The 18,113-nt window shown below is 49.1% G+C and overlaps 1 protein-coding gene across 7 annotated transcripts in view; it reads right to left on the bottom strand.

The window, feature by feature from the left end:
* LOC309647105 (uncharacterized protein) overlaps positions 1–18,113 on the bottom strand; it is a 408,982-nt gene that overhangs the window by 186,582 nt on the left and 204,287 nt on the right. For all 7 annotated transcript variants that reach the window (XM_082434106.1, XM_082434108.1, XM_082434107.1 and 4 more), the window contains one exon: positions 12,442–12,588. The gene's annotated coding sequence lies outside the window, so the exon portion shown is untranslated. The remainder of the gene's footprint in view (positions 1–12,441; positions 12,589–18,113) is intronic.

Genomic DNA, 18,113 nt, shown 5'->3' with positions numbered 1-18,113 from the left:
CCTCTGGTATAGTTAAAAAAAAAGGTTTTCTAGTTAGGTGAACAGGGTTTGAATGCTGGCTCCGTGCCCTTTTGTAGATTATTTATTCTCTCCTAGCTTCAGGATAATAATATCTTTCCTGCAGGGTAATAATCAGAGCAATGTATGTAGACAGCATAGATATTCAATAAATGGCAGTTGTCTTTTTCTTAGTGGAGAGACTCAGGGAACTAACAAAGCCATGGGGTAGCATCACCCAGAAGCCGTACCTTGGGGGAAATCAGCTCATTATGAAAGGGGAGGAGGCCCAGGGTGGTCTGGCTACCCAGAGCTAAGGCTGACCTCAGCTCAGCCTGGGAAAGGTGAGGCCAGGATAGCATGTCTTTCTCAGGGATGTGGGAAAGCTAAATTCGACTGCAAATCCAAATACGAGACCGGCCCTGTGCTCTGTGCCCCTCTGAGATCCTGGCGTGCGTGAGTAGAATGCACTAGGCTTTTCTGAGAGGGGAAGGGAACGCGTCTTCACCAGACAGTGTAGATGGCACCATGAGAGGCGGCACCGGGCAGCTGGGAGTGCAGCGGGGAGCAGAGCAGCGAGGGGTGGGTTTCCATCAAAATCACCCCGGGGCAACTGGTTAAATATTCAGAGTCTGGGTCTACTCCTTGGTTTCAGGAGGCCTGGCTTGGGGCCTGTGAGTAATCTGCATTTTACCAGGCCCCATAGAAGCTTCTCACACTCCCCAAGGGCAGGCTTGGGAACCGCTCCCTGGGTAGAAAAGGACCAGGCGCTGGTCTCAGAAGGCCTCAGTTCAAGGCCCAGCTGGGCGCCAGCTCTCAGGTCCAGTTGTAAAATTTCTCTGGAAAATACTGGGACTGGGCCCAAGGCAAGGCTGGCTGGGACGTCTCTGCAGGCTGCAAACATATGTATAAACAGGGAAATATCAGTATGAGCTATGCACTAAATTATATATATTATGTGTGTGTGTGTGCATATATATATAATATATATATATATATATATAAAACCATATATTCACATATACATACACACATATGCTTTCATGTATACATATGCATGTATAATGCACAAAACCACATGTGAGTATATACATATACATGTCTACATAAAGCCACGAATGTGTATATATACACACATTTTCATATATATATACATGTATACATACAGACACGCTTATGTGTACATACATATCCCTATGTGTGTGCTCATATTCACATATATATACATGTGCAAGTGTATATGTACACGTGTATATATACATGCAGGTAAAGGCACACACACACGTATTTCAACTAATCCTCGTATATCTCTACTGTAGTACTAATAGCCCATTTTCCTGATGAAGAATCTGAGGCATGGATAGAATATGAAACTTGCCTAAGGTCACACGGCCAGTTAGTGGTAGAGGCTGGATTTGAAACAAGGTAGACTGGCTCCAGAGTTCCTGTGCACCCTCACTAGATTAGAACAGATAACCCAAGAGGTTAAACAGAGGAGACACCGAGAGTCATAAACTGAAATGTACAACTTGCACCCTGGGGTAGGCCATGTCCAGCGATATCTGCCCAGAATTCCTCCCATTTCTGTCCATTGAGAGTTGGAGTCAATTTCTCCTGCCTGTGTACACACACACACACACACACACACACCCCATAGCCTAGCCAGTTGACACATAAAAGTAACGCTCACACTGCATTTTCCCCACTCTGATTCAGTTAGCCCTGCAAACCTGAACCCAACATTCCCAGCCCACGGTCACGATTTACCGTCACGAATCACACAATTAGCAAAACAAATGACACTTGCAGTTAGAGCCTGTCAAATTAACCGTGGGGTGTCTGAAGCATGTGGCAAGAAGCTACCAGCCCCGCCAAAGCCACGTGGAGAATAAGCCTAGAGTAAAAGGTCAACAGGCGTGGTTGAAATGGACCATCTCTGCTTCGGTCAACAGGTGACAGTGACAAAGATGGCAGCATGGAATGTCTACTTAAAAGGAGGGAGGGGGACTTCCCTGGTGGCGCAGTGGTTAAGAATCTGCCCTGGTCCGGGGAGATCTCACATGCGGCGGAGCAACTAAGCCCGTGCACCACAACTGCTGAGCCTGCGAGCCACAACTACTGACCCCGCGTGCCACAACTACTGAAGCCCGCGCACCTAGAGCCCGTGCTCCGCAACAAGAGAAGCCACTGCAATGAGAAGCCCACGCGCTGCAACCAAGAGTAGCCCCCGCTCACCATAACTAGAGAAAGCCCGCGCGCAGCAACAAAGACCCAACGCAGCCAAAAATAAATAAATAAAATAAATAAATTTATTAAATAAATAAATTAATTAAATAACATAAAAGGAGGGAGGAAACCATGGTGAGTTCCAGGACCTGGCTTTACCCCCAGCTGGCTGTGTGATGTTAGACCATACTTCACCTCTCTGGCCTCATTTCCCCAGGTAAGCTTGGTGATGTCCAAAGAACTATCAAGTTCTTTTCATGATTCTCCTTAGTTTCATCTTTAGCACTGGTCATTGCCATAGCATTTACTTTTGACGGGGGGGAAAGAAATCCAGCAAACTCTACTTTGCCACTGTAAGGAAACCAGGGGACAGAGGGTGTCACTGACCTCATGGTAACACAGTAAGTCACTGATAGAACCTTCAAAACCCAGGAACCCCAAACCCAGGCTCTTCTCCTCCTATGGTTAATACCACTCTGCTCCTACACTGGATTCTAAGTTACCTATGTAGGAATTCACACCCTCCCACACCTCTGGACGTGTCCTGCAGCCACTCAGCAGTTCCTCAATTAACGCAGGCTGGTGAGACATTACCACTGTCACTGGATTTTGTTTCCTTGCCCCCACCAAAGCCAGCTGCTTCCTTCAAATTGGTATCAATTGTGCCAGGAAGTTTCTTTTTCCCTGCAATCTGTTGTATGCAGGAAGATCAGAGGGATCCGTCAAATGAAGGACGGAACCAGATGGGCACACGGAGATACCGGCTGGCCGCTCTGCACTGACTCACCCCAGCCCTGTTGGTCGTTTGGCCAGTCCCCTGTGCTAGGGGCTCTACTGACTGATAGTGAGGACAAAAGGAGAGTCGTTACGATATTTAATCAGAAAGCACCATCATCACCCTAAAGAACCTCTGGTCTGCTCCAAAGCCAGCTAGGAAACTGACCTCACCCCCTTCCTACAAGGCCACTGCCTCCAGTCTATCCAAGACCAAGGGTTGCAGTATGTCTCCTGGGGGCAACATGTCCAGGAAAACAAAGCTTTTCTGAGGATCTGTGTGGACATCAGATGGGACTACCTCTCACTCATCTCACAGATGTCAAAGCTAAGGCTGATCATAATACTAACATGTATGTATACAAGTATACAGTGCGTACAAGGCCCTGTTCTAAGTGCCTGACGTGCTGTGGTAGGCAGAATAGTGGTCCCCCGAGGATGCCCGTGCCTGAATCCCTGAAATCTGTGGCTACATTAGGTTACATGGCAAAGGGGAATTCAGGATGCAGATGGAAATAAATGGCTAATGTGTTCACCTTAATATAGTGAGATTATCCTGGATTGTTTCCGTGTGTCCAATATAATCAGCAGTGTCCTTAAAAATGGAAGAGGGAGGCAGAAGAGAAAGCTGTGACTAAGGAAGAAAGGCATGAAAAGAGGTCATGTGGCTGGCCTTGAAGATGGGGGAAGGGGCCATAAGCCTAGGGACGCAGGCGGCATTTAGAAGCTGGAAAAGGCAAGGAAACAGACTCTCTCCTGGAGGCTCCAGAAAGAACCAGCCCTGTGTTCCTTGATTTTAGCCCAGTGAGACCCACCTTGGATTCTAACCTATGGAACTGTAAGATAATACATTTGTGTTGTTTTAAGCCACTGAATTTGTGGTCATTTGTTACAGCAGCAATAAGAAACTAATACGTGAACCAACTCACTTTATTAATTATACTTTTTATAATAATTTCATGAGGTGTTACATTAGTCTATGGCTACAAGAATGCTGCATTAACAGAATACCGCAAACTCAGCAGCATACAATAATAAGCATTTATTTCTCACTCACGTGTCTGTTAGTCAGCTAGCAGTTAGACGATACAGGGAAGGTCTGTCTGAGCTTGGCTCCGTGCTAGGTGTGAATTCTGAATCTGCTCCAAGTCCCTCATCTTCTGTGGGTTGGATGCTACCAAAGGCATGTTGTCATGATGAAAGGCACACAGGAAAGCAAGCCCAACTGCATCCACACGTTTCCATCCTCCACTCCGGTGATATTGCTAACATCCCATGAACCAAAGCAAGTCACATGGCCAAGACCAAAGTCACAAGGTGAAGAAGTGCACTCACCCACCTTGAGGCCATGGCAAAGGTATACATGTGTTAATTTTATTATGGAGGAGTGAAGAACTGGGACCAATAGTTCAGTCTACCAATGACAAACACTACTGTCAGCAACCCATTCTACAGGTGAGGAAACCAAGGCACCAGGTCATTAAGAAACTCATCCATGATCACATTGCTAGTAAACGATGGAGTCACGATCAGAACCCATTCTGCCTTCAGAATATTAGTAGAGGGCTTACACTTACTAATTGCTGGAGCAAGGTCCCTATGACTCTAAATGCCACTGTCTCTGGGTCAGGAGGGGGCATCATCCGGGGCTGCAGAGATCCCCAGAAGTGAGAGGAAGACACTGGGAGAGGGAGGTTCCCAGTAAAAAATGCAGCTCTTTGCCACAGTGTCTAGAGACTCAGGATGCTCTTAAGGGCCCTTCCATCTCCTGGCATGGGCAGGGGATCACCAAACTCCTCTCCCTTGGCCCTGTAACTGTGTGTCAGTGAAAACTCCAACTTAAGTAGTGACACACTAAGGGCAGAAGAGAGGGGAGGGGATGCCTGAAGTCCAACCCCCTCCATGTCCTGCAGCACCTGAGCCTCAGCCCTTCTCCTTGTCACCCCAGCCAAGATCTCCCCACTTCTAGCTCAAAGGGGGTGGCACATACTCTAACCAAAACCAAGAAGCCCTCTAAGAGAGCAAGGCAGGTAACACTTTTAGAGCACACACTATACGCTCTCAGATTTTCCTTTCCTATCACGCAGGTGACTGGCAGTCCTCCCAGTCTGAGCTCAGAACAGCAAGGCTCAGTGAATGAAGTTAAGGGATTTGCAGACAGTCGCCCAGTTATTGAATGGGGAAGCCCACACTGCAACCCAGGTCCCCTTCTCTTTACCATGCTGCCAGCCCTGAACCCACTGCAGAAACTTCAAGGAGAACCTCCCTGAGAGATGGGACAGTGGCCCTTTGATTCGTGCACTGCCCATTCACTGAGCACCCCTGGGGAAGGCCTTGGCAGAGGGGTCCGGAGCTACTGCACTTTGAGTCCTGGTTTTACCATCTACTAGATGGGAGAGCTGGGCCACATTACTTAACCTTTCTGTGCTTCCGTTTCCTCACCTGTAAAATGAAGGCAGTAACAGTATCTCGGGGGTCCCTAACCCCCGGGGCGGTGGACCGGTACTGTTAGGAACCGGGCTGCACAGCAGGAGGTGAGCGGCGGGCAAGCGAGCGAAGCTTCATCTGCCGCTCTCCATCGCTCCCCATCGCTCCCCATCGCTCGCATTACCGCCTGAACCATCCCCCACCCACACACCCCAGTCCGTGCAAAAACTGTCTTCCACGAAACCGGTCCCTGGTGCCAAAAAGGTTGGGGACTGCTGCAGTATCTAACACCTCAGGAGGGGCTTCTGAGGATTATAGGGTTTGGTAAAAATGAAGCACTTACAACAGTGCCTGGCATATGGCTGGTGTGATAAAAGCACTAGCTTTTATTGTCATAACTGCGGTAGACAAAACTGACTTCATCCTCGCCTTTACAGGATTCCAGCCTAGTGGAGGAAAACAGATGTGAAACAAACGCAAATAAACATGTCATTATAGATCACGCTATGACGGAAAAGTGGAGTGAATGGGAGAAAACAACAACAGGACAGCTTAAGGGTCAGAAAGCACTCACCACACAAAGACGGAGGGAATGAGCATTCCAGGCAGAGGAATGACACGCGCAAAGGCCCTGGGGCGGCAGGAAACAGGGTAGTTTTGTACCACTCAGCAGAGGTCGGTGAGGCTGGAGAACACTGAGTAAGAAGGAGAGCAGCTGGGCCAACTCATACAGGAGCCCCATAGGGATTTTGGTCTTTAGGAGCAGAAATGGGAAGGCTTACGTATGTTATGGGTCAGACACAAGTGGATTCCCACTTCAGAAGGTCATGCTGGCTGCTGAGTGGAGAAGGGATTGCCGAGGGGTGAGATTGGATCCAGGGAGTCAAATCTGGAAGCTGTTGCTGTGATCTAGGCAGGGTGACTTGGATAAGAGTGTTGGTGGTGGAGGGAAGAAAAAAGCTCAGCTGAAGCCCCAGGTGCCTGAGGCTCATGAGGAGAGAGTCCATAAGCTGGCCAGGATGGTCAGCTGGCTGGCTCTCACCCACTGTCCTGGCCACGGACAAGCTGCCCTGCGTGCTCAAGGCACCATCCTGCTTAGCCAGCTTGGAATGTTCTAGAACATCTCTCTCAGTGGACTTTACTTCTCAAGGCTTTATGAAGGTCCATGCTGAGAGGTGCTGGTGACCTCGGAGCTGACCCCCACACCCTTGGCAGGAAGGGAAGCCATAGTGGGGATACTGGGAGACGTCTGAAAATTAGATGTACAACCCGACAAGGCCAAGAGTGGTATCTTGAAGGGGGACCTCATCCTCTTTGACCCATCTCAAGGGAGGCATCCTCTCCTTGGGCAGAGAACTTCTCCCATACCCCCCGCCCCCATCCAACACCAGGCTCTGAGCTACCTTCAGGGAGGGGCCCATGTCTTTCCAGATCTGCGGTCCAGGCCTGGACAGCCATCCTGCTGGAAGATGGGCTCTGTGAGGGCAGCTGCCCTCTTACACCTCCTTGTAACCCCAGTGCCTGATATATCACGTGCACTCAATCGAATTACATTCAACGAGAGAACAGATGACTCTCTTCCGTTCCCTTGGCGTCAACTTCTCAGTCACTAAATCAATGGTTCCTGTGGCCAAGCCAAAACCATAACCACTAGTCAACAGTTAATGCCCTAAAGGAATCCACATCATGCTAGGAAGTCAGCATGGGCAGAAAGAGAAGAGGTCCATTCCTGCTGTCCAGACACGAGGAAGTCAGAAACCTTTCAACAGAGGAAGATGACTTCAGGGTAGAAGAACCTAAAGATGGAAGGGAACTTGAGCTCAGGTGGGATCTGGATACAGAGGGATAGCCCACTAGAGAGAGGGGAGCCTCCACTCACTGAATACCTGCCATGAGCCAAACCCCAGCAGGAGCCCTTAGACAAGTTCTTCCCACAGGAGCCCTGGCACACGAGCTAGCAGCCCACGTCACGGCTGAGGACGCTGAGGCTCAGGGTGGTGAAGCGACTTGCTCACGGTCACAGAGCCAGCCGCCGGTAGAGCTGCGGCTGAACACAGCCCTGTCGGTGGCCAGAGCCCGTGGACCCCTCAGGCATCCAAAGAGGAAGAAACGTCGAGAACAAAACATAAAAGTCAAAGAGAGACAGTGGCAGGTTCAAAAGACAAGGAGGCGACCTGCTTACCAGGACCAGTGTCCCACCCAAAGGTGACCAGGATAAAATCACAGGGCGGGGTGATGGTGAGGTGGACCTTAAACGCCACGCGAAGAGGTTAGACTATTTTCGAGTGGAGAGGGACACGGTCAGAGCTGTGCTTGCAGAATTTGGACTTGGCCACGGGGAGGAGGAGAGGTGAGGGACAGGAAAACTCGGCATGCCCGACACGAGGCCCGGCGCGGGAGAGGCAGGGGGAGAGGGAGGAAGACAGGAAGTGGGACCAGCCGGAAGGAAGCAGGAGCAGGGCCGCCGGCTGGACGGGGTCCGGGGAGAGGGAGAAACCACTTCTCCTCTCCTTTCTGATGAGAGCAAGATTATTGCTTGAGAGCAGGGCAGGACTTCCCAAAACACAGGTCGAGAAGAGCCCTGAGCACGTGTCCCCCACAGAGGTCGCGGTACCCAAATCACGTGGTCACTCTGACCACCTCCGTCTACACTGGAGCTTCGTCCACACTGAGCTCTGGCCTCAGGCCCTGGGGGACCCAGCAGTGCCCCTTCCTCTGGCATCTCAGGGCCAAAGACAGGCACAGAGATCAATGGAACCCAAAGGCAAATGGTGAGAGATGGAAAGAAAACTGGATGAAGAAACCAAGGTGCAGAGAGGTAAACAACTTGCCTGATATACAGCGAGTGCGTCCCAGAATCAGGATTCTAACGCAGGCTCCTCTGTGTAGACCTTGCCCGTACCACTCAGGGACCCAGCAGGGAGGAAGCAGAGGAGTAAACGCCCTGACCTCACTCCCTTCCTGCCTTCCCACTTGCCAGTGCCTCCCAAACAGAAGCCCGAGGGCACCAGGGCCCCGTGTGGTACCCGTCCTGTTGCATCCACACAGGTTGGCCTCCTGACGGGGACACGGAGGTTACCCAGCACCTTGTCACTCCCACAGCCAAGACTCTGGTAGGTACCTGGGCCTCAGCTGCCTCCACCATGCAATCCACGGGGCCGGCGAACGGCCTGGACTCCGCAGCAGGAGGCCGCCTGCCTCTCTGTACAAGGGCAAGACGCCTCACATGCCTCCACCCCAAGCTGGTCCAGCAGCATCAGGCTCTCTCCTTCCTTCCTCATTCACACTCCCGGGCCCTGCCCTGTTTCTATCGTATGCAAAAATCTCAAAATAGCCTACATCCGTCAAGGCAGGCCATCGGGAGTGGCTGTCTTGAGAGAAGAGGGCCAGCTGATGCCACTGCAGCCCAAGCCGCCCACTCTGGGCCCCGGCCTGCCCCTCTTACCCTCCCTGCCAGCCCTGAACATGAAGGCCTGGCTGCCGGTAAAAAGAAAGGGCTCCTATCTCTGATTCCACAGCGCCTCTGATAAGAAATGTCATCCCTTGCTGTGTAATATTACCTGGCCGGATAAGAATCTCTATCATGCTCAAACATATGGCTGGCTACAGAACACAGAGCCCGGCGGTGCAGGATAATTTATTTGCTTAAGCTGAAAGCCCTGGGAGGCTGAGAGAAGTGCACTGAATAAAACAGTAAGAGCCAAATTATAACCTCTCTGACTTGGAGTTAGGATTGTTTCCCAGGGAAGGATGCAGCACCTGAGGACAATAGCGGGCCTGCCTCACTTTTCTCCTCACCCAATAAGCATTTTCGCCTTCCTCTTTCCTCAAAGGGCACTTTCACTTATGTGATCACATTTAATCCTCACGACAACCTCAAGAGAAGCACTTTTAGCCTCCTTTTACAGATCAGGAAATTGAGATTCAGCAAGGTTAAGTAACATGGCCAAGGTCACATGGGCAGCCACACCAGCGCGTGGAATCAAACCCATCGGGTCTGACTCACCAGCCTGCTGTCAGATCAGGAGTCCGATCCCAGCTGCTGGGTCGCTTGGCTCATACAACGAAATTAATCAATTAAGTCAGATCGGCCTGACTGACAGTGTCAGCTACATGTTGTCATCTCGAAGGTGCGTTTCAAGCCTCTCCCCCCATCCTCTTGAGTCTTTGTAATCTGGGGAATAATGAAGCCTGGCAGAGCATGGAAACTCAAGGGGCGGGGGTGGGTAGGCCAGGGACGGTACCCAGGAGAGGAGAAGGGACATCCGGGGCTTCCACTCCAGCCCATGTGTTTGAGGAGCAGGAGGCAGAAGGACACTGTGGAAAGAAAACTCCCCCCTCCGTTCATCATTCATGCGTTCATAGATACTAATGGAAAGGCTGTGGTGTGCCTGGATCTGGGCTTGGCCCAGGCGATAATATCCTTGCAGATGGACAGATCCCGCACTCCTGGAGGGGTCTGCCTTCTGGGACTTACAGATCAACAGAGGCAGGAACCACAGACTGTGTTAAGTGTGGACGTAGGAGGTACAGGCAGCTGATTTGGGAGTGGTGGACATGCATGAGTGGAGCCATTAGGTTACACACGCTACACGCTGTGATATGCCCTCCTTTTTTTCATTTTTTAAAATCAACATTGTTAAGGACGACAGTGGTTAATAGAACTTCAAGAGTGTTCCGTATCACTTCATAAAGCCACCCACTCTTTTTAACAGCTGTAGAGTACTCCATTATATGGAGGTATTGTGATTTAATCAACTGATCCCCAACTGAGGAGCATGTAAATTGTGTCTCATTGGGGGAGATGAACAGAGGAAGCAGAGAGGGCTATTAGGGCAGTGAAACTGTGCCGTATGATACTACCATGGTGGATGCATGTCATTATACAGTTGTCATAGAATGTTCAACACCAAGAGTGAATCCTAATATAAACTATGGGCTTTGGGTGATAACAATGTGTTGGAGAATGTAGATTTGTCAGTTGTAACAAATATACCATTCTGGCGCAGGAGGGAGAATATACCATTCTTGCTAGTGAGGGAGGCTGCATGTGGGGACAGGGGATATATGGGAACTCTCTATACTTTCCACACAATTTTTCTGTGAACCTAATAATAATAATAATAATAATAATAATAAAATCAATTGATCAGGCAAGTGTGAGTTTAGCTCAAAAATCTCAATTCCATTCTGTTTTCTTTTTTTAAAATTTTTTTTCCTATTTCTTTATTTTCTTTCTTTATTTTTGGCTGTGGGTCTTTTTGGGTCTTCATTGTTGTGTGCGGGCTTTCTCTAGTTGTGGTGAGCGGGGGCTACTCTTCGTTGCAGTGCATGGGCTTCTCATTGTGGTGGCTTCTCTTGTTGCAGAGCATGGGCTCTAGGCGTGTGGGCTTCAGTAGTTTCAGCACGCAGGCTCAGTAGTTGTGGCGCACGGGCTTAGTTGCTCCGCGGCATGTGGGATCTTCCTGGACCAGGGCACAAACCCACGTCCCCTGCATTGGCAGGCAGATTCTTAACCACTGCGCCACCAGGGAAGCCCTCTGTTTTCTATTGACTATTTTTCTCCCTAAGTTTGGGTCAAATTCTTCTGTTACTTCACATATCCAGTAATCTGATTAAAAACTAGGCACTGAAGATAGGGGTAGGGGATTAAGAGGTACAAACTACTACATATAAAATAAATAATCTACAAGCCTATATTGTACCGCACAGGGAATATAGCCAATATTTTATAACAACTATGAATGGAGTCTAATCTGTAAAAATTTTGAATCACTATGTTGTCGTCCCAAAACTAATACAATACTGTAAATCAGAGGTCCCCAACCCCTGGGCCACGGACAACTACCGGTCCATGGCCTGTTAGGAACTGGGCCACACAGCAGAAGGTGAGCGGCGGGAGAGCGAGCAAAGCTTCACCTGTATTTACAGCCGCTCCCCATCGCTCACATTACTGCCTGAGCTCTGCTTCCTGTCAGATCAGTGGTGGCATTAGATTCTACTGTGTACTGCGCATGTGAGGGATCTAGGTTGCACGCTCCTTGTGAGAATCTAATGCCTGATGATCTGAGGTGGAGCTGAGGCGGTGACGCTAGCGCTGGGGAGCGGCTGCAAATACAGATGATCATTAGCAGAGAGGTGTGACTGCACAGAGACCATAATAAATCAATTGCTTGCAGACTCCTATCAAAACCCTATCAGTGAGTGGCAAGTGACAATTAAGCTGTATCTTACAGAGTAGACTGGACATAAGCAACACACATCAGGTATCACTGTCTCCCATCACCCCCAGATGGGACCATCTAGCTGCAGGGAAACAAGCTCAGGGCTCCCACTGATTCTGCATTATGGTGAGCTATATAATTATTTCATGATATGTTACAATGTAATAATAATAGAAATAAAGCGCACAATAAATGTAATGTGCTTGAATCATCCTGAAACCGTCCCCCACCCCGTTCCGTGGAAAAATTGTCTTCCACGAAACCAGTCCCTGGTGCCAAAAAGGCTGGGGACTGCTGCTGTAAATCAAATATACCTCAATTTAAATAAAAAAATAAAATAAAAACTAGGCATTGTAGGTCCATAAGTAAATAGAGAAATAAGTAAATAAAAACGGTCTCACTGTTTGCTATTTCAAACAATGTTGAGATGAAGATCTTATTCACATCATCTGCAACTATGCATGTATTTCTGCAGAATAAATTCTAAGAGTTCACCCAGCAACTTTAAGCTCGACTTTTCCTGCCCCCTTCACTGTAGCTGTGGCCAAGTCTCACACTGGGTCTTGACAGCTAGCGGCTCCCCGTGTGCCGCCCTCTTTAGAGCCTGGGAGGGCTGTCCTAAAAGCACCTTCCTCCTCCTTGCTGAGCATCTGCTGCCATTCCCACAACAGCACGTGAGCAAACAAACAAATGTCACTCGGGTCGCTGAGACACCATTCCTCTTGCTTCTGCCTTGTCTGGCGCGTGGTGGTTGAGTTCAGGAATCAAGCTGGACATTAAACAAGACACCTACCTCTCTTCACCCAGGCTGCTCCCAGAACTGGTTGGCTTTCTTCTTTTTCTTCTGGGCCCTGAGATGTCCAAGAGTGCAGAGAGCCCAAGGCTGGAGAGAAGCAAGTCTCCACAGGAGCTCGGAACGCCTCTGAAACCTCAGCCCGGCCTAGGAAAACACAGTAAGTAATGTCAATTATGCAATGTGGAGACCGAGGCACCCTGAAGAAAAGAATTCATTACCAAAAGAAAAATCCTCTGATATTCAGAAGATGAAAAGAATATGTCTTCGTGGCTGAAATAAAGTGGAACTAAGGTAAAGGACGTCATCCTACACGTGGGAGGCTGGCCATCCACTGGTAGATGCCGAGTGAGGAGAACAACCATGAGTAAGACAGAGCCCCACTCCTCCAGGAACTCATGATCCACTGGAGGGTACTGAGAAAAAGGCTGTGAGCCATGTGGTCCTGGATGGAGGGACCAAGAGCTTTGGGAACAGAGGAAGGCATCACTGACTCTTCCTTCGTAGATGAGAGAAGAGGATATTTGAGCTAGGTATTGAAGAGCAGAAGTTCACCAGGCAGAGAAAGGTGGGGAACTTTTCAAACAGTATTAACAGCATGTGTGACGTGGAGTGTGAAAGAACGGTCTGCCAGCGGTCAGACTGTAAGGGGAATCCCTCACAGGCTGTGCGAAGAGTTTGCCCTTCCCCCACAGATGCGATGGGGACTCATAGAGGCTCTTGAGCAGCAGGGTGACAGATCAGATCGAGGCCTCAGCATCACCGTGAAGGAGCAGCTGGTGAGAGCAAATTCTCAGCCGAGTGCGAACCAGTTCATCACAGAGCAGAGCAACAGACATAGTGATTAATAACAGTGGCCTCTGGAGCCAGCTCTCTGTCTTCAATTCCCAGCTCTGCCCCTACCAGCTTGAGAAAGTCTTCTCATCTGTGAAATGGGGATAACATCAGCAGAGGTCTCTCTGTGCTAGTACATGGATTGTGAAATAGGTGAGTTAATATACGTAAGGTGCTTCGCACAGGGTCCAGTACACAACAGGGGCACAAGACATGACATCTTTGGGACTGCTCCATCTCCCTATTCCCCTAGCGTTCAGCACTGCCAGTTCTTTTGAAACGCAAGCGGCCATCAACCCGAGCAAAGGCGAGCAAGGTTTGATTTAGGAGGGCTGGAACTCGGTCTGAAATAGAGTTTGGGAACTGCTAGAATTGTCAGCTTTCCCAACAGCCCTGTAACAGGGATGATCTGAGATCGTGGTTCTTGATGCTGCTTCACCAGAGAATCACGGGGGGAGATGTTATAACCCCAATGCCTGGGCTCCACTCCTGACTAATTAAGTCAGAATCTATGGGGGTTGGGTCCTGGCAGCAAGATATTTAAATTCCTCAGATGATTCCAGTGTGAAACCCCGTTTGAGAACAACTGATCTATGAGTCAAATTCAGCAGCAAAGGGAACGCTGGCAGAAGGAAAAGTGCCGCCACCCCAAGCTGTGTCACCTCCAGAAGCTACTCGGCCCTCCAGGCTTCTGTTTCCTCCCCGGCTGGGTGGGTGTGACGACGCCTGGACCCTGAACACCTCACAGGGCAGGGGGAGGCCACCCTGAGCTAACAGACTGAGAGCGCCCGCGTCACTAACGTTGTGACACGCCCCTCAAAGATCTTCTGGAAACCGAGAAGGGCACCGCACACCAACAATGCAACCAGGAAGGGAACTAGTGGCAAAAGCACTGGTTAGGTGAGGAGAGCTAGTAGTGGCCCTAGGCCCTCTCACTAACCAGCTGTGTTACTAGCAGTCCCACCTTTCTGAGCCTCAGTTTCTTCGGCGGTTGACTAGGGATGAGTCCTGACTTACCAATCAGACAAAGGGAGAGTGGGGTGCAAGGCAGGAAGACGTAGGTTGAGCTCTGAAGGGTCAGGCTCATGCAAAGCATTTTGATTTAGCATTTTCTAGGTCTTCACTGGAATGTGAAAAGTTCTGGAGAGAGGAAATGCCCCCTTCAACAACTGTTGTGACTGAAGGAAGTGGGGGAGACGAGGGGCCGTGGAAGCTTTCTTCGGGGCAGGCTAGGGGGGAGCCCGCCAGCGTCCAAGTAGGGGTGGGTGATAGGACAGCAGGGCAGGGTGTGGCCAAGGGCTGCCCTGGCCGAGACATTAAGATAGGAAGTGCTATCTGGGAACAATGGAACTACTGAACCGTTGTCCCAGCCTGGATCTGACAAGAGGGGATAAGACTCCAGGAAACACGTCCCCCAACAGCTGGCCAGAGTGGTCCCGACAAGCCACGGGCCCCTTTATTTGTTCATTCATTCACTCGTTCATGTGCCCCGCACTAGTGCACATCAACCACGTACCAAGAATTGTGTTAGAAGGCGGGGATGCCGAGATGAGTAAGGCTCGGTCTGCACCCTTAAGAGGGACAAAGATAAATAGGGCAAAGAAAGAAGTAACATTTAAGTATAAGACCATGTCCCAAAACACAATGACAACAATAATAATAAGAGCCACAACTTATCGATGGCCAACCAAGCACCAGGATGCCAAGCATCCTGGCATTTTATATTTAATACCTCAAATCCTCAGTGTCCTCTCCAAGCAAGAGTTCTTGTTCCATTTTACAAATATGGAAACTGAGGCTCAGAAAGGCTGATTACTCGACCCAGATCACGCAGCAACTTTAGAGGCTGGGCTCGTATCTGAATTCAGGGCAGTGTTCCTTCAACGCTTGGGCTCTTTCCCCACAGCTGCTGTAATCCAAAGAATCACAAGATAACAAGACAAAGTATCCTCCCTCGTGTACCTCTTACACGCACCGTCCCCTCGTTTGGAGAAAACAGTTTAAAAACCATAACAAGCAAACAAGAAAAAAAAAATGAGGCATGGCACCCAGCCTGGACTTATTGCTCAATACATGCTGACAGACAGAGAAAGACAAATATCATATGATATCGTTTAAATGCAGAATCTAAAAAAAAAAAAAAAAAAAAGACACAAATGAACTTATTTACAAAACAGAAACAGACTCACAGACTTACAGAACGAACTTATGGTTACCAGAGGGGAAGGGTGAGGCGGAGGGATAGATTGGGAGTTTGGGATTGACATGTACACACTACTATATTTAAAATAGATAGCCAACAAGGACCTACTGTATAGCACTGGGAACTCTGCTCAATATTATGTAACAGCCTAAGTGGGAAAAGAATTTGAAAAAGAATAGATACATGTATATGTATAACAATCACTTTGCTGTAAACCTGAAACCAACACAACATTGTGAATCAACTATACTCCAATATAAAATGAAAAGTTAAGAAAAAAATAAACATGTCCAATAGTTGAAGGATGCTTAAAAAAAAATACATGCTGACAAATCAGAATCCAACTCTAAGAGCATCTGAGCAGTGGGGCACGGGTGTGAGGTATTTGGGATCCAGCAGGCCTGGGTTTGAATCCCGGCTTCAGTATTTACACTTCCCTGAAACTCAGTTTACTTGAAACTCAGTTTACTTATCTTAAAGATGGGAGCAATAAAACCTACCACAGGACAACTGGGACGAGGTCCCAGAAAATTGAGACAACTTCCTGCCCTTTAAGATCCCTGCAAGCCCCGCCTCGGCCTCGGGTGAAAGAAAACAGCAAGTGAAAGCACAACCAGGAGAGACGCTGGCATGTTTTGGAAGCTGCCACCAACTCTGGAAATAGGCACCACACCGGGAACTCATGTCTTCCACAGAGAGCCGGTTCCCTCCCTTGGACTGGGCAGCCCTCCAGGAAAGGGCACGAACTCACTTTAATTCCGGCGCCACACCTGCCCACCGGCCTGGGTGCCACCTAATCCTCTCAGGACTACACCCACTGATGCCTGATTACTTCTCAGAAAGCTGGGGTACAGCCAAACGGGGGTGTCCTGGGGCAGGGGACAGCTGCTGCAGGAATGATGACCCCTACTACTTTTAGTTGACATTTACTAAATCCTGACTGTGTTGCAGGCACTACACTTAGTTTTTTTGTTTTTTGTTTTACCGGCAGGGAGGCATTCATGGTTTAAATTAGAATTTAAACCTTTAGATTTAAATGATTCCAGACTCTTCAACTGCTGGTAGCTGGGTGATCTTGAGCAAGTCACTTTACCTCCCTGTGCCTGAGTCTGGGCCTGGAGGTCAACTCTAAAATAGAGACTCACCTGTTCCACCCATATGTAGTAGGAACCTACCCACGTTCCAGGGACTAAAGCATTAAATACAAGTAACAGAGATCTCGGCATTTGCAGGGTTCGAGAGGGGGCAGGGGTGGAAGATAGTCAACAAACAGACAAATAAACAAGTAACTACATAGGGGGTCAGATGGTGATATGATACGTGTTACAGAGACCAATAGAGGAAGAACGGGAGAGGGAGATGGGGGTTGAGGTGGGTACTGTTTACACAGAGTGGCCAGGACGGCCTCTCAGGTAAGGAGACATTTGAGATACGTGTGTGTGTGCATGCACGTGTGTGATATTTATTGAGCACTTACTATATTCCAGGTAGCCATTCCAGGGTTAGGTTAGGTGTTTCACATGGATTAACTCATTGTACCCTTTCCAACATCCCTAGAAGGAAGACGGCGATACTTTCCCCACTTTACAGAGGACAAAAGTGAGAAACGTTATTTAAATGACTTGTTCAGGTGACCCAGGTGATTAAGAGCAGAGTAGGTTGCGGGCCTCTGAACTGCACACACTAATTCTTCCATTCCTAGACTCCCGTTTGCCAGCAAGTGATGCTCTGTGGATCGTCACTGTGATCACCGTCAAGACGCCTAGGAGGAAAGAAGCAGAGGACGAAAGGAGAGGGAAGCACGGCACAGCTCCTGGCACAAAATACACATCTGAAACCCATTTGGAAAATAGAGGAGCGGTGACTGTAGACGCTTCGTCCTCTCTGTCTGTCTCTGAGAGACACAACACCTCCACTCCCTTTTTTATTCATCTTTACTTAATTTCCTCGAAAGAAGAAGACCTGAGGTTCTGCATCCATTTTGGGCTGACTTCCGATTTGCAGCTTTGTTCAAGGTCCTGCTGGCTTCCACACCAAAGGCAAAAGCCACCCATCCAAACTCACGACAGCACCTCTACCTTCTCAGGGTCATCATTCCAGAGCCAACCTTGGGGTTTTTCTGCTCAAGCCACAGCCTCCAGCAATGGGGAAAAGGAGAGGATGGACAGCCGATGATGGTTCTGCAAGGTCGCAGGAAGCAGACATGGTAACATCCCGAAGGCGGACTCCTCCTTTGAAAGACTGGCACCTGCCTCGGAGATTCTCATCCTCCAAAAGGCCAGAAAGGGCTCCTCTGTAAAGACTGTTGAAGAACCTGCTTCCAGGGAGTCTCCATAATGTGCTTTTCCTCTGGTTTCCCAGTGGGCTGGAGCTCCCAGAGGCAAGGTCCCAGGATTTTGCCCCGGATACCTCGCATCTGTAGGGAGAGCATGTTTCGTGAGTGGATCCAGAGATGGATGGATGCAAGGGAAGGAGAAAAGGGAAAGGGAGGGAGGGGAGGAAGGAAGGAGGTGTGCAGTGGAGGGTGAGTAAAAAAAAATTCTACGGCACGACATCAGGGGAGGTAGAAATAAAAGGGGAAACAGATAAAAGCAAAATGTCCATTAATATGGAATAGTTGAAAAAAACCATGGAA

The sequence above is a fragment of the Balaenoptera physalus genome (genome assembly GCF_965194825.1).
Source record: "Balaenoptera physalus genome assembly, chromosome: 17".
Taxonomy (NCBI): Eukaryota; Metazoa; Chordata; class Mammalia; order Artiodactyla; family Balaenopteridae; genus Balaenoptera; species Balaenoptera physalus.
This window is presented reverse-complemented; position numbering and strand designations above follow the sequence as displayed.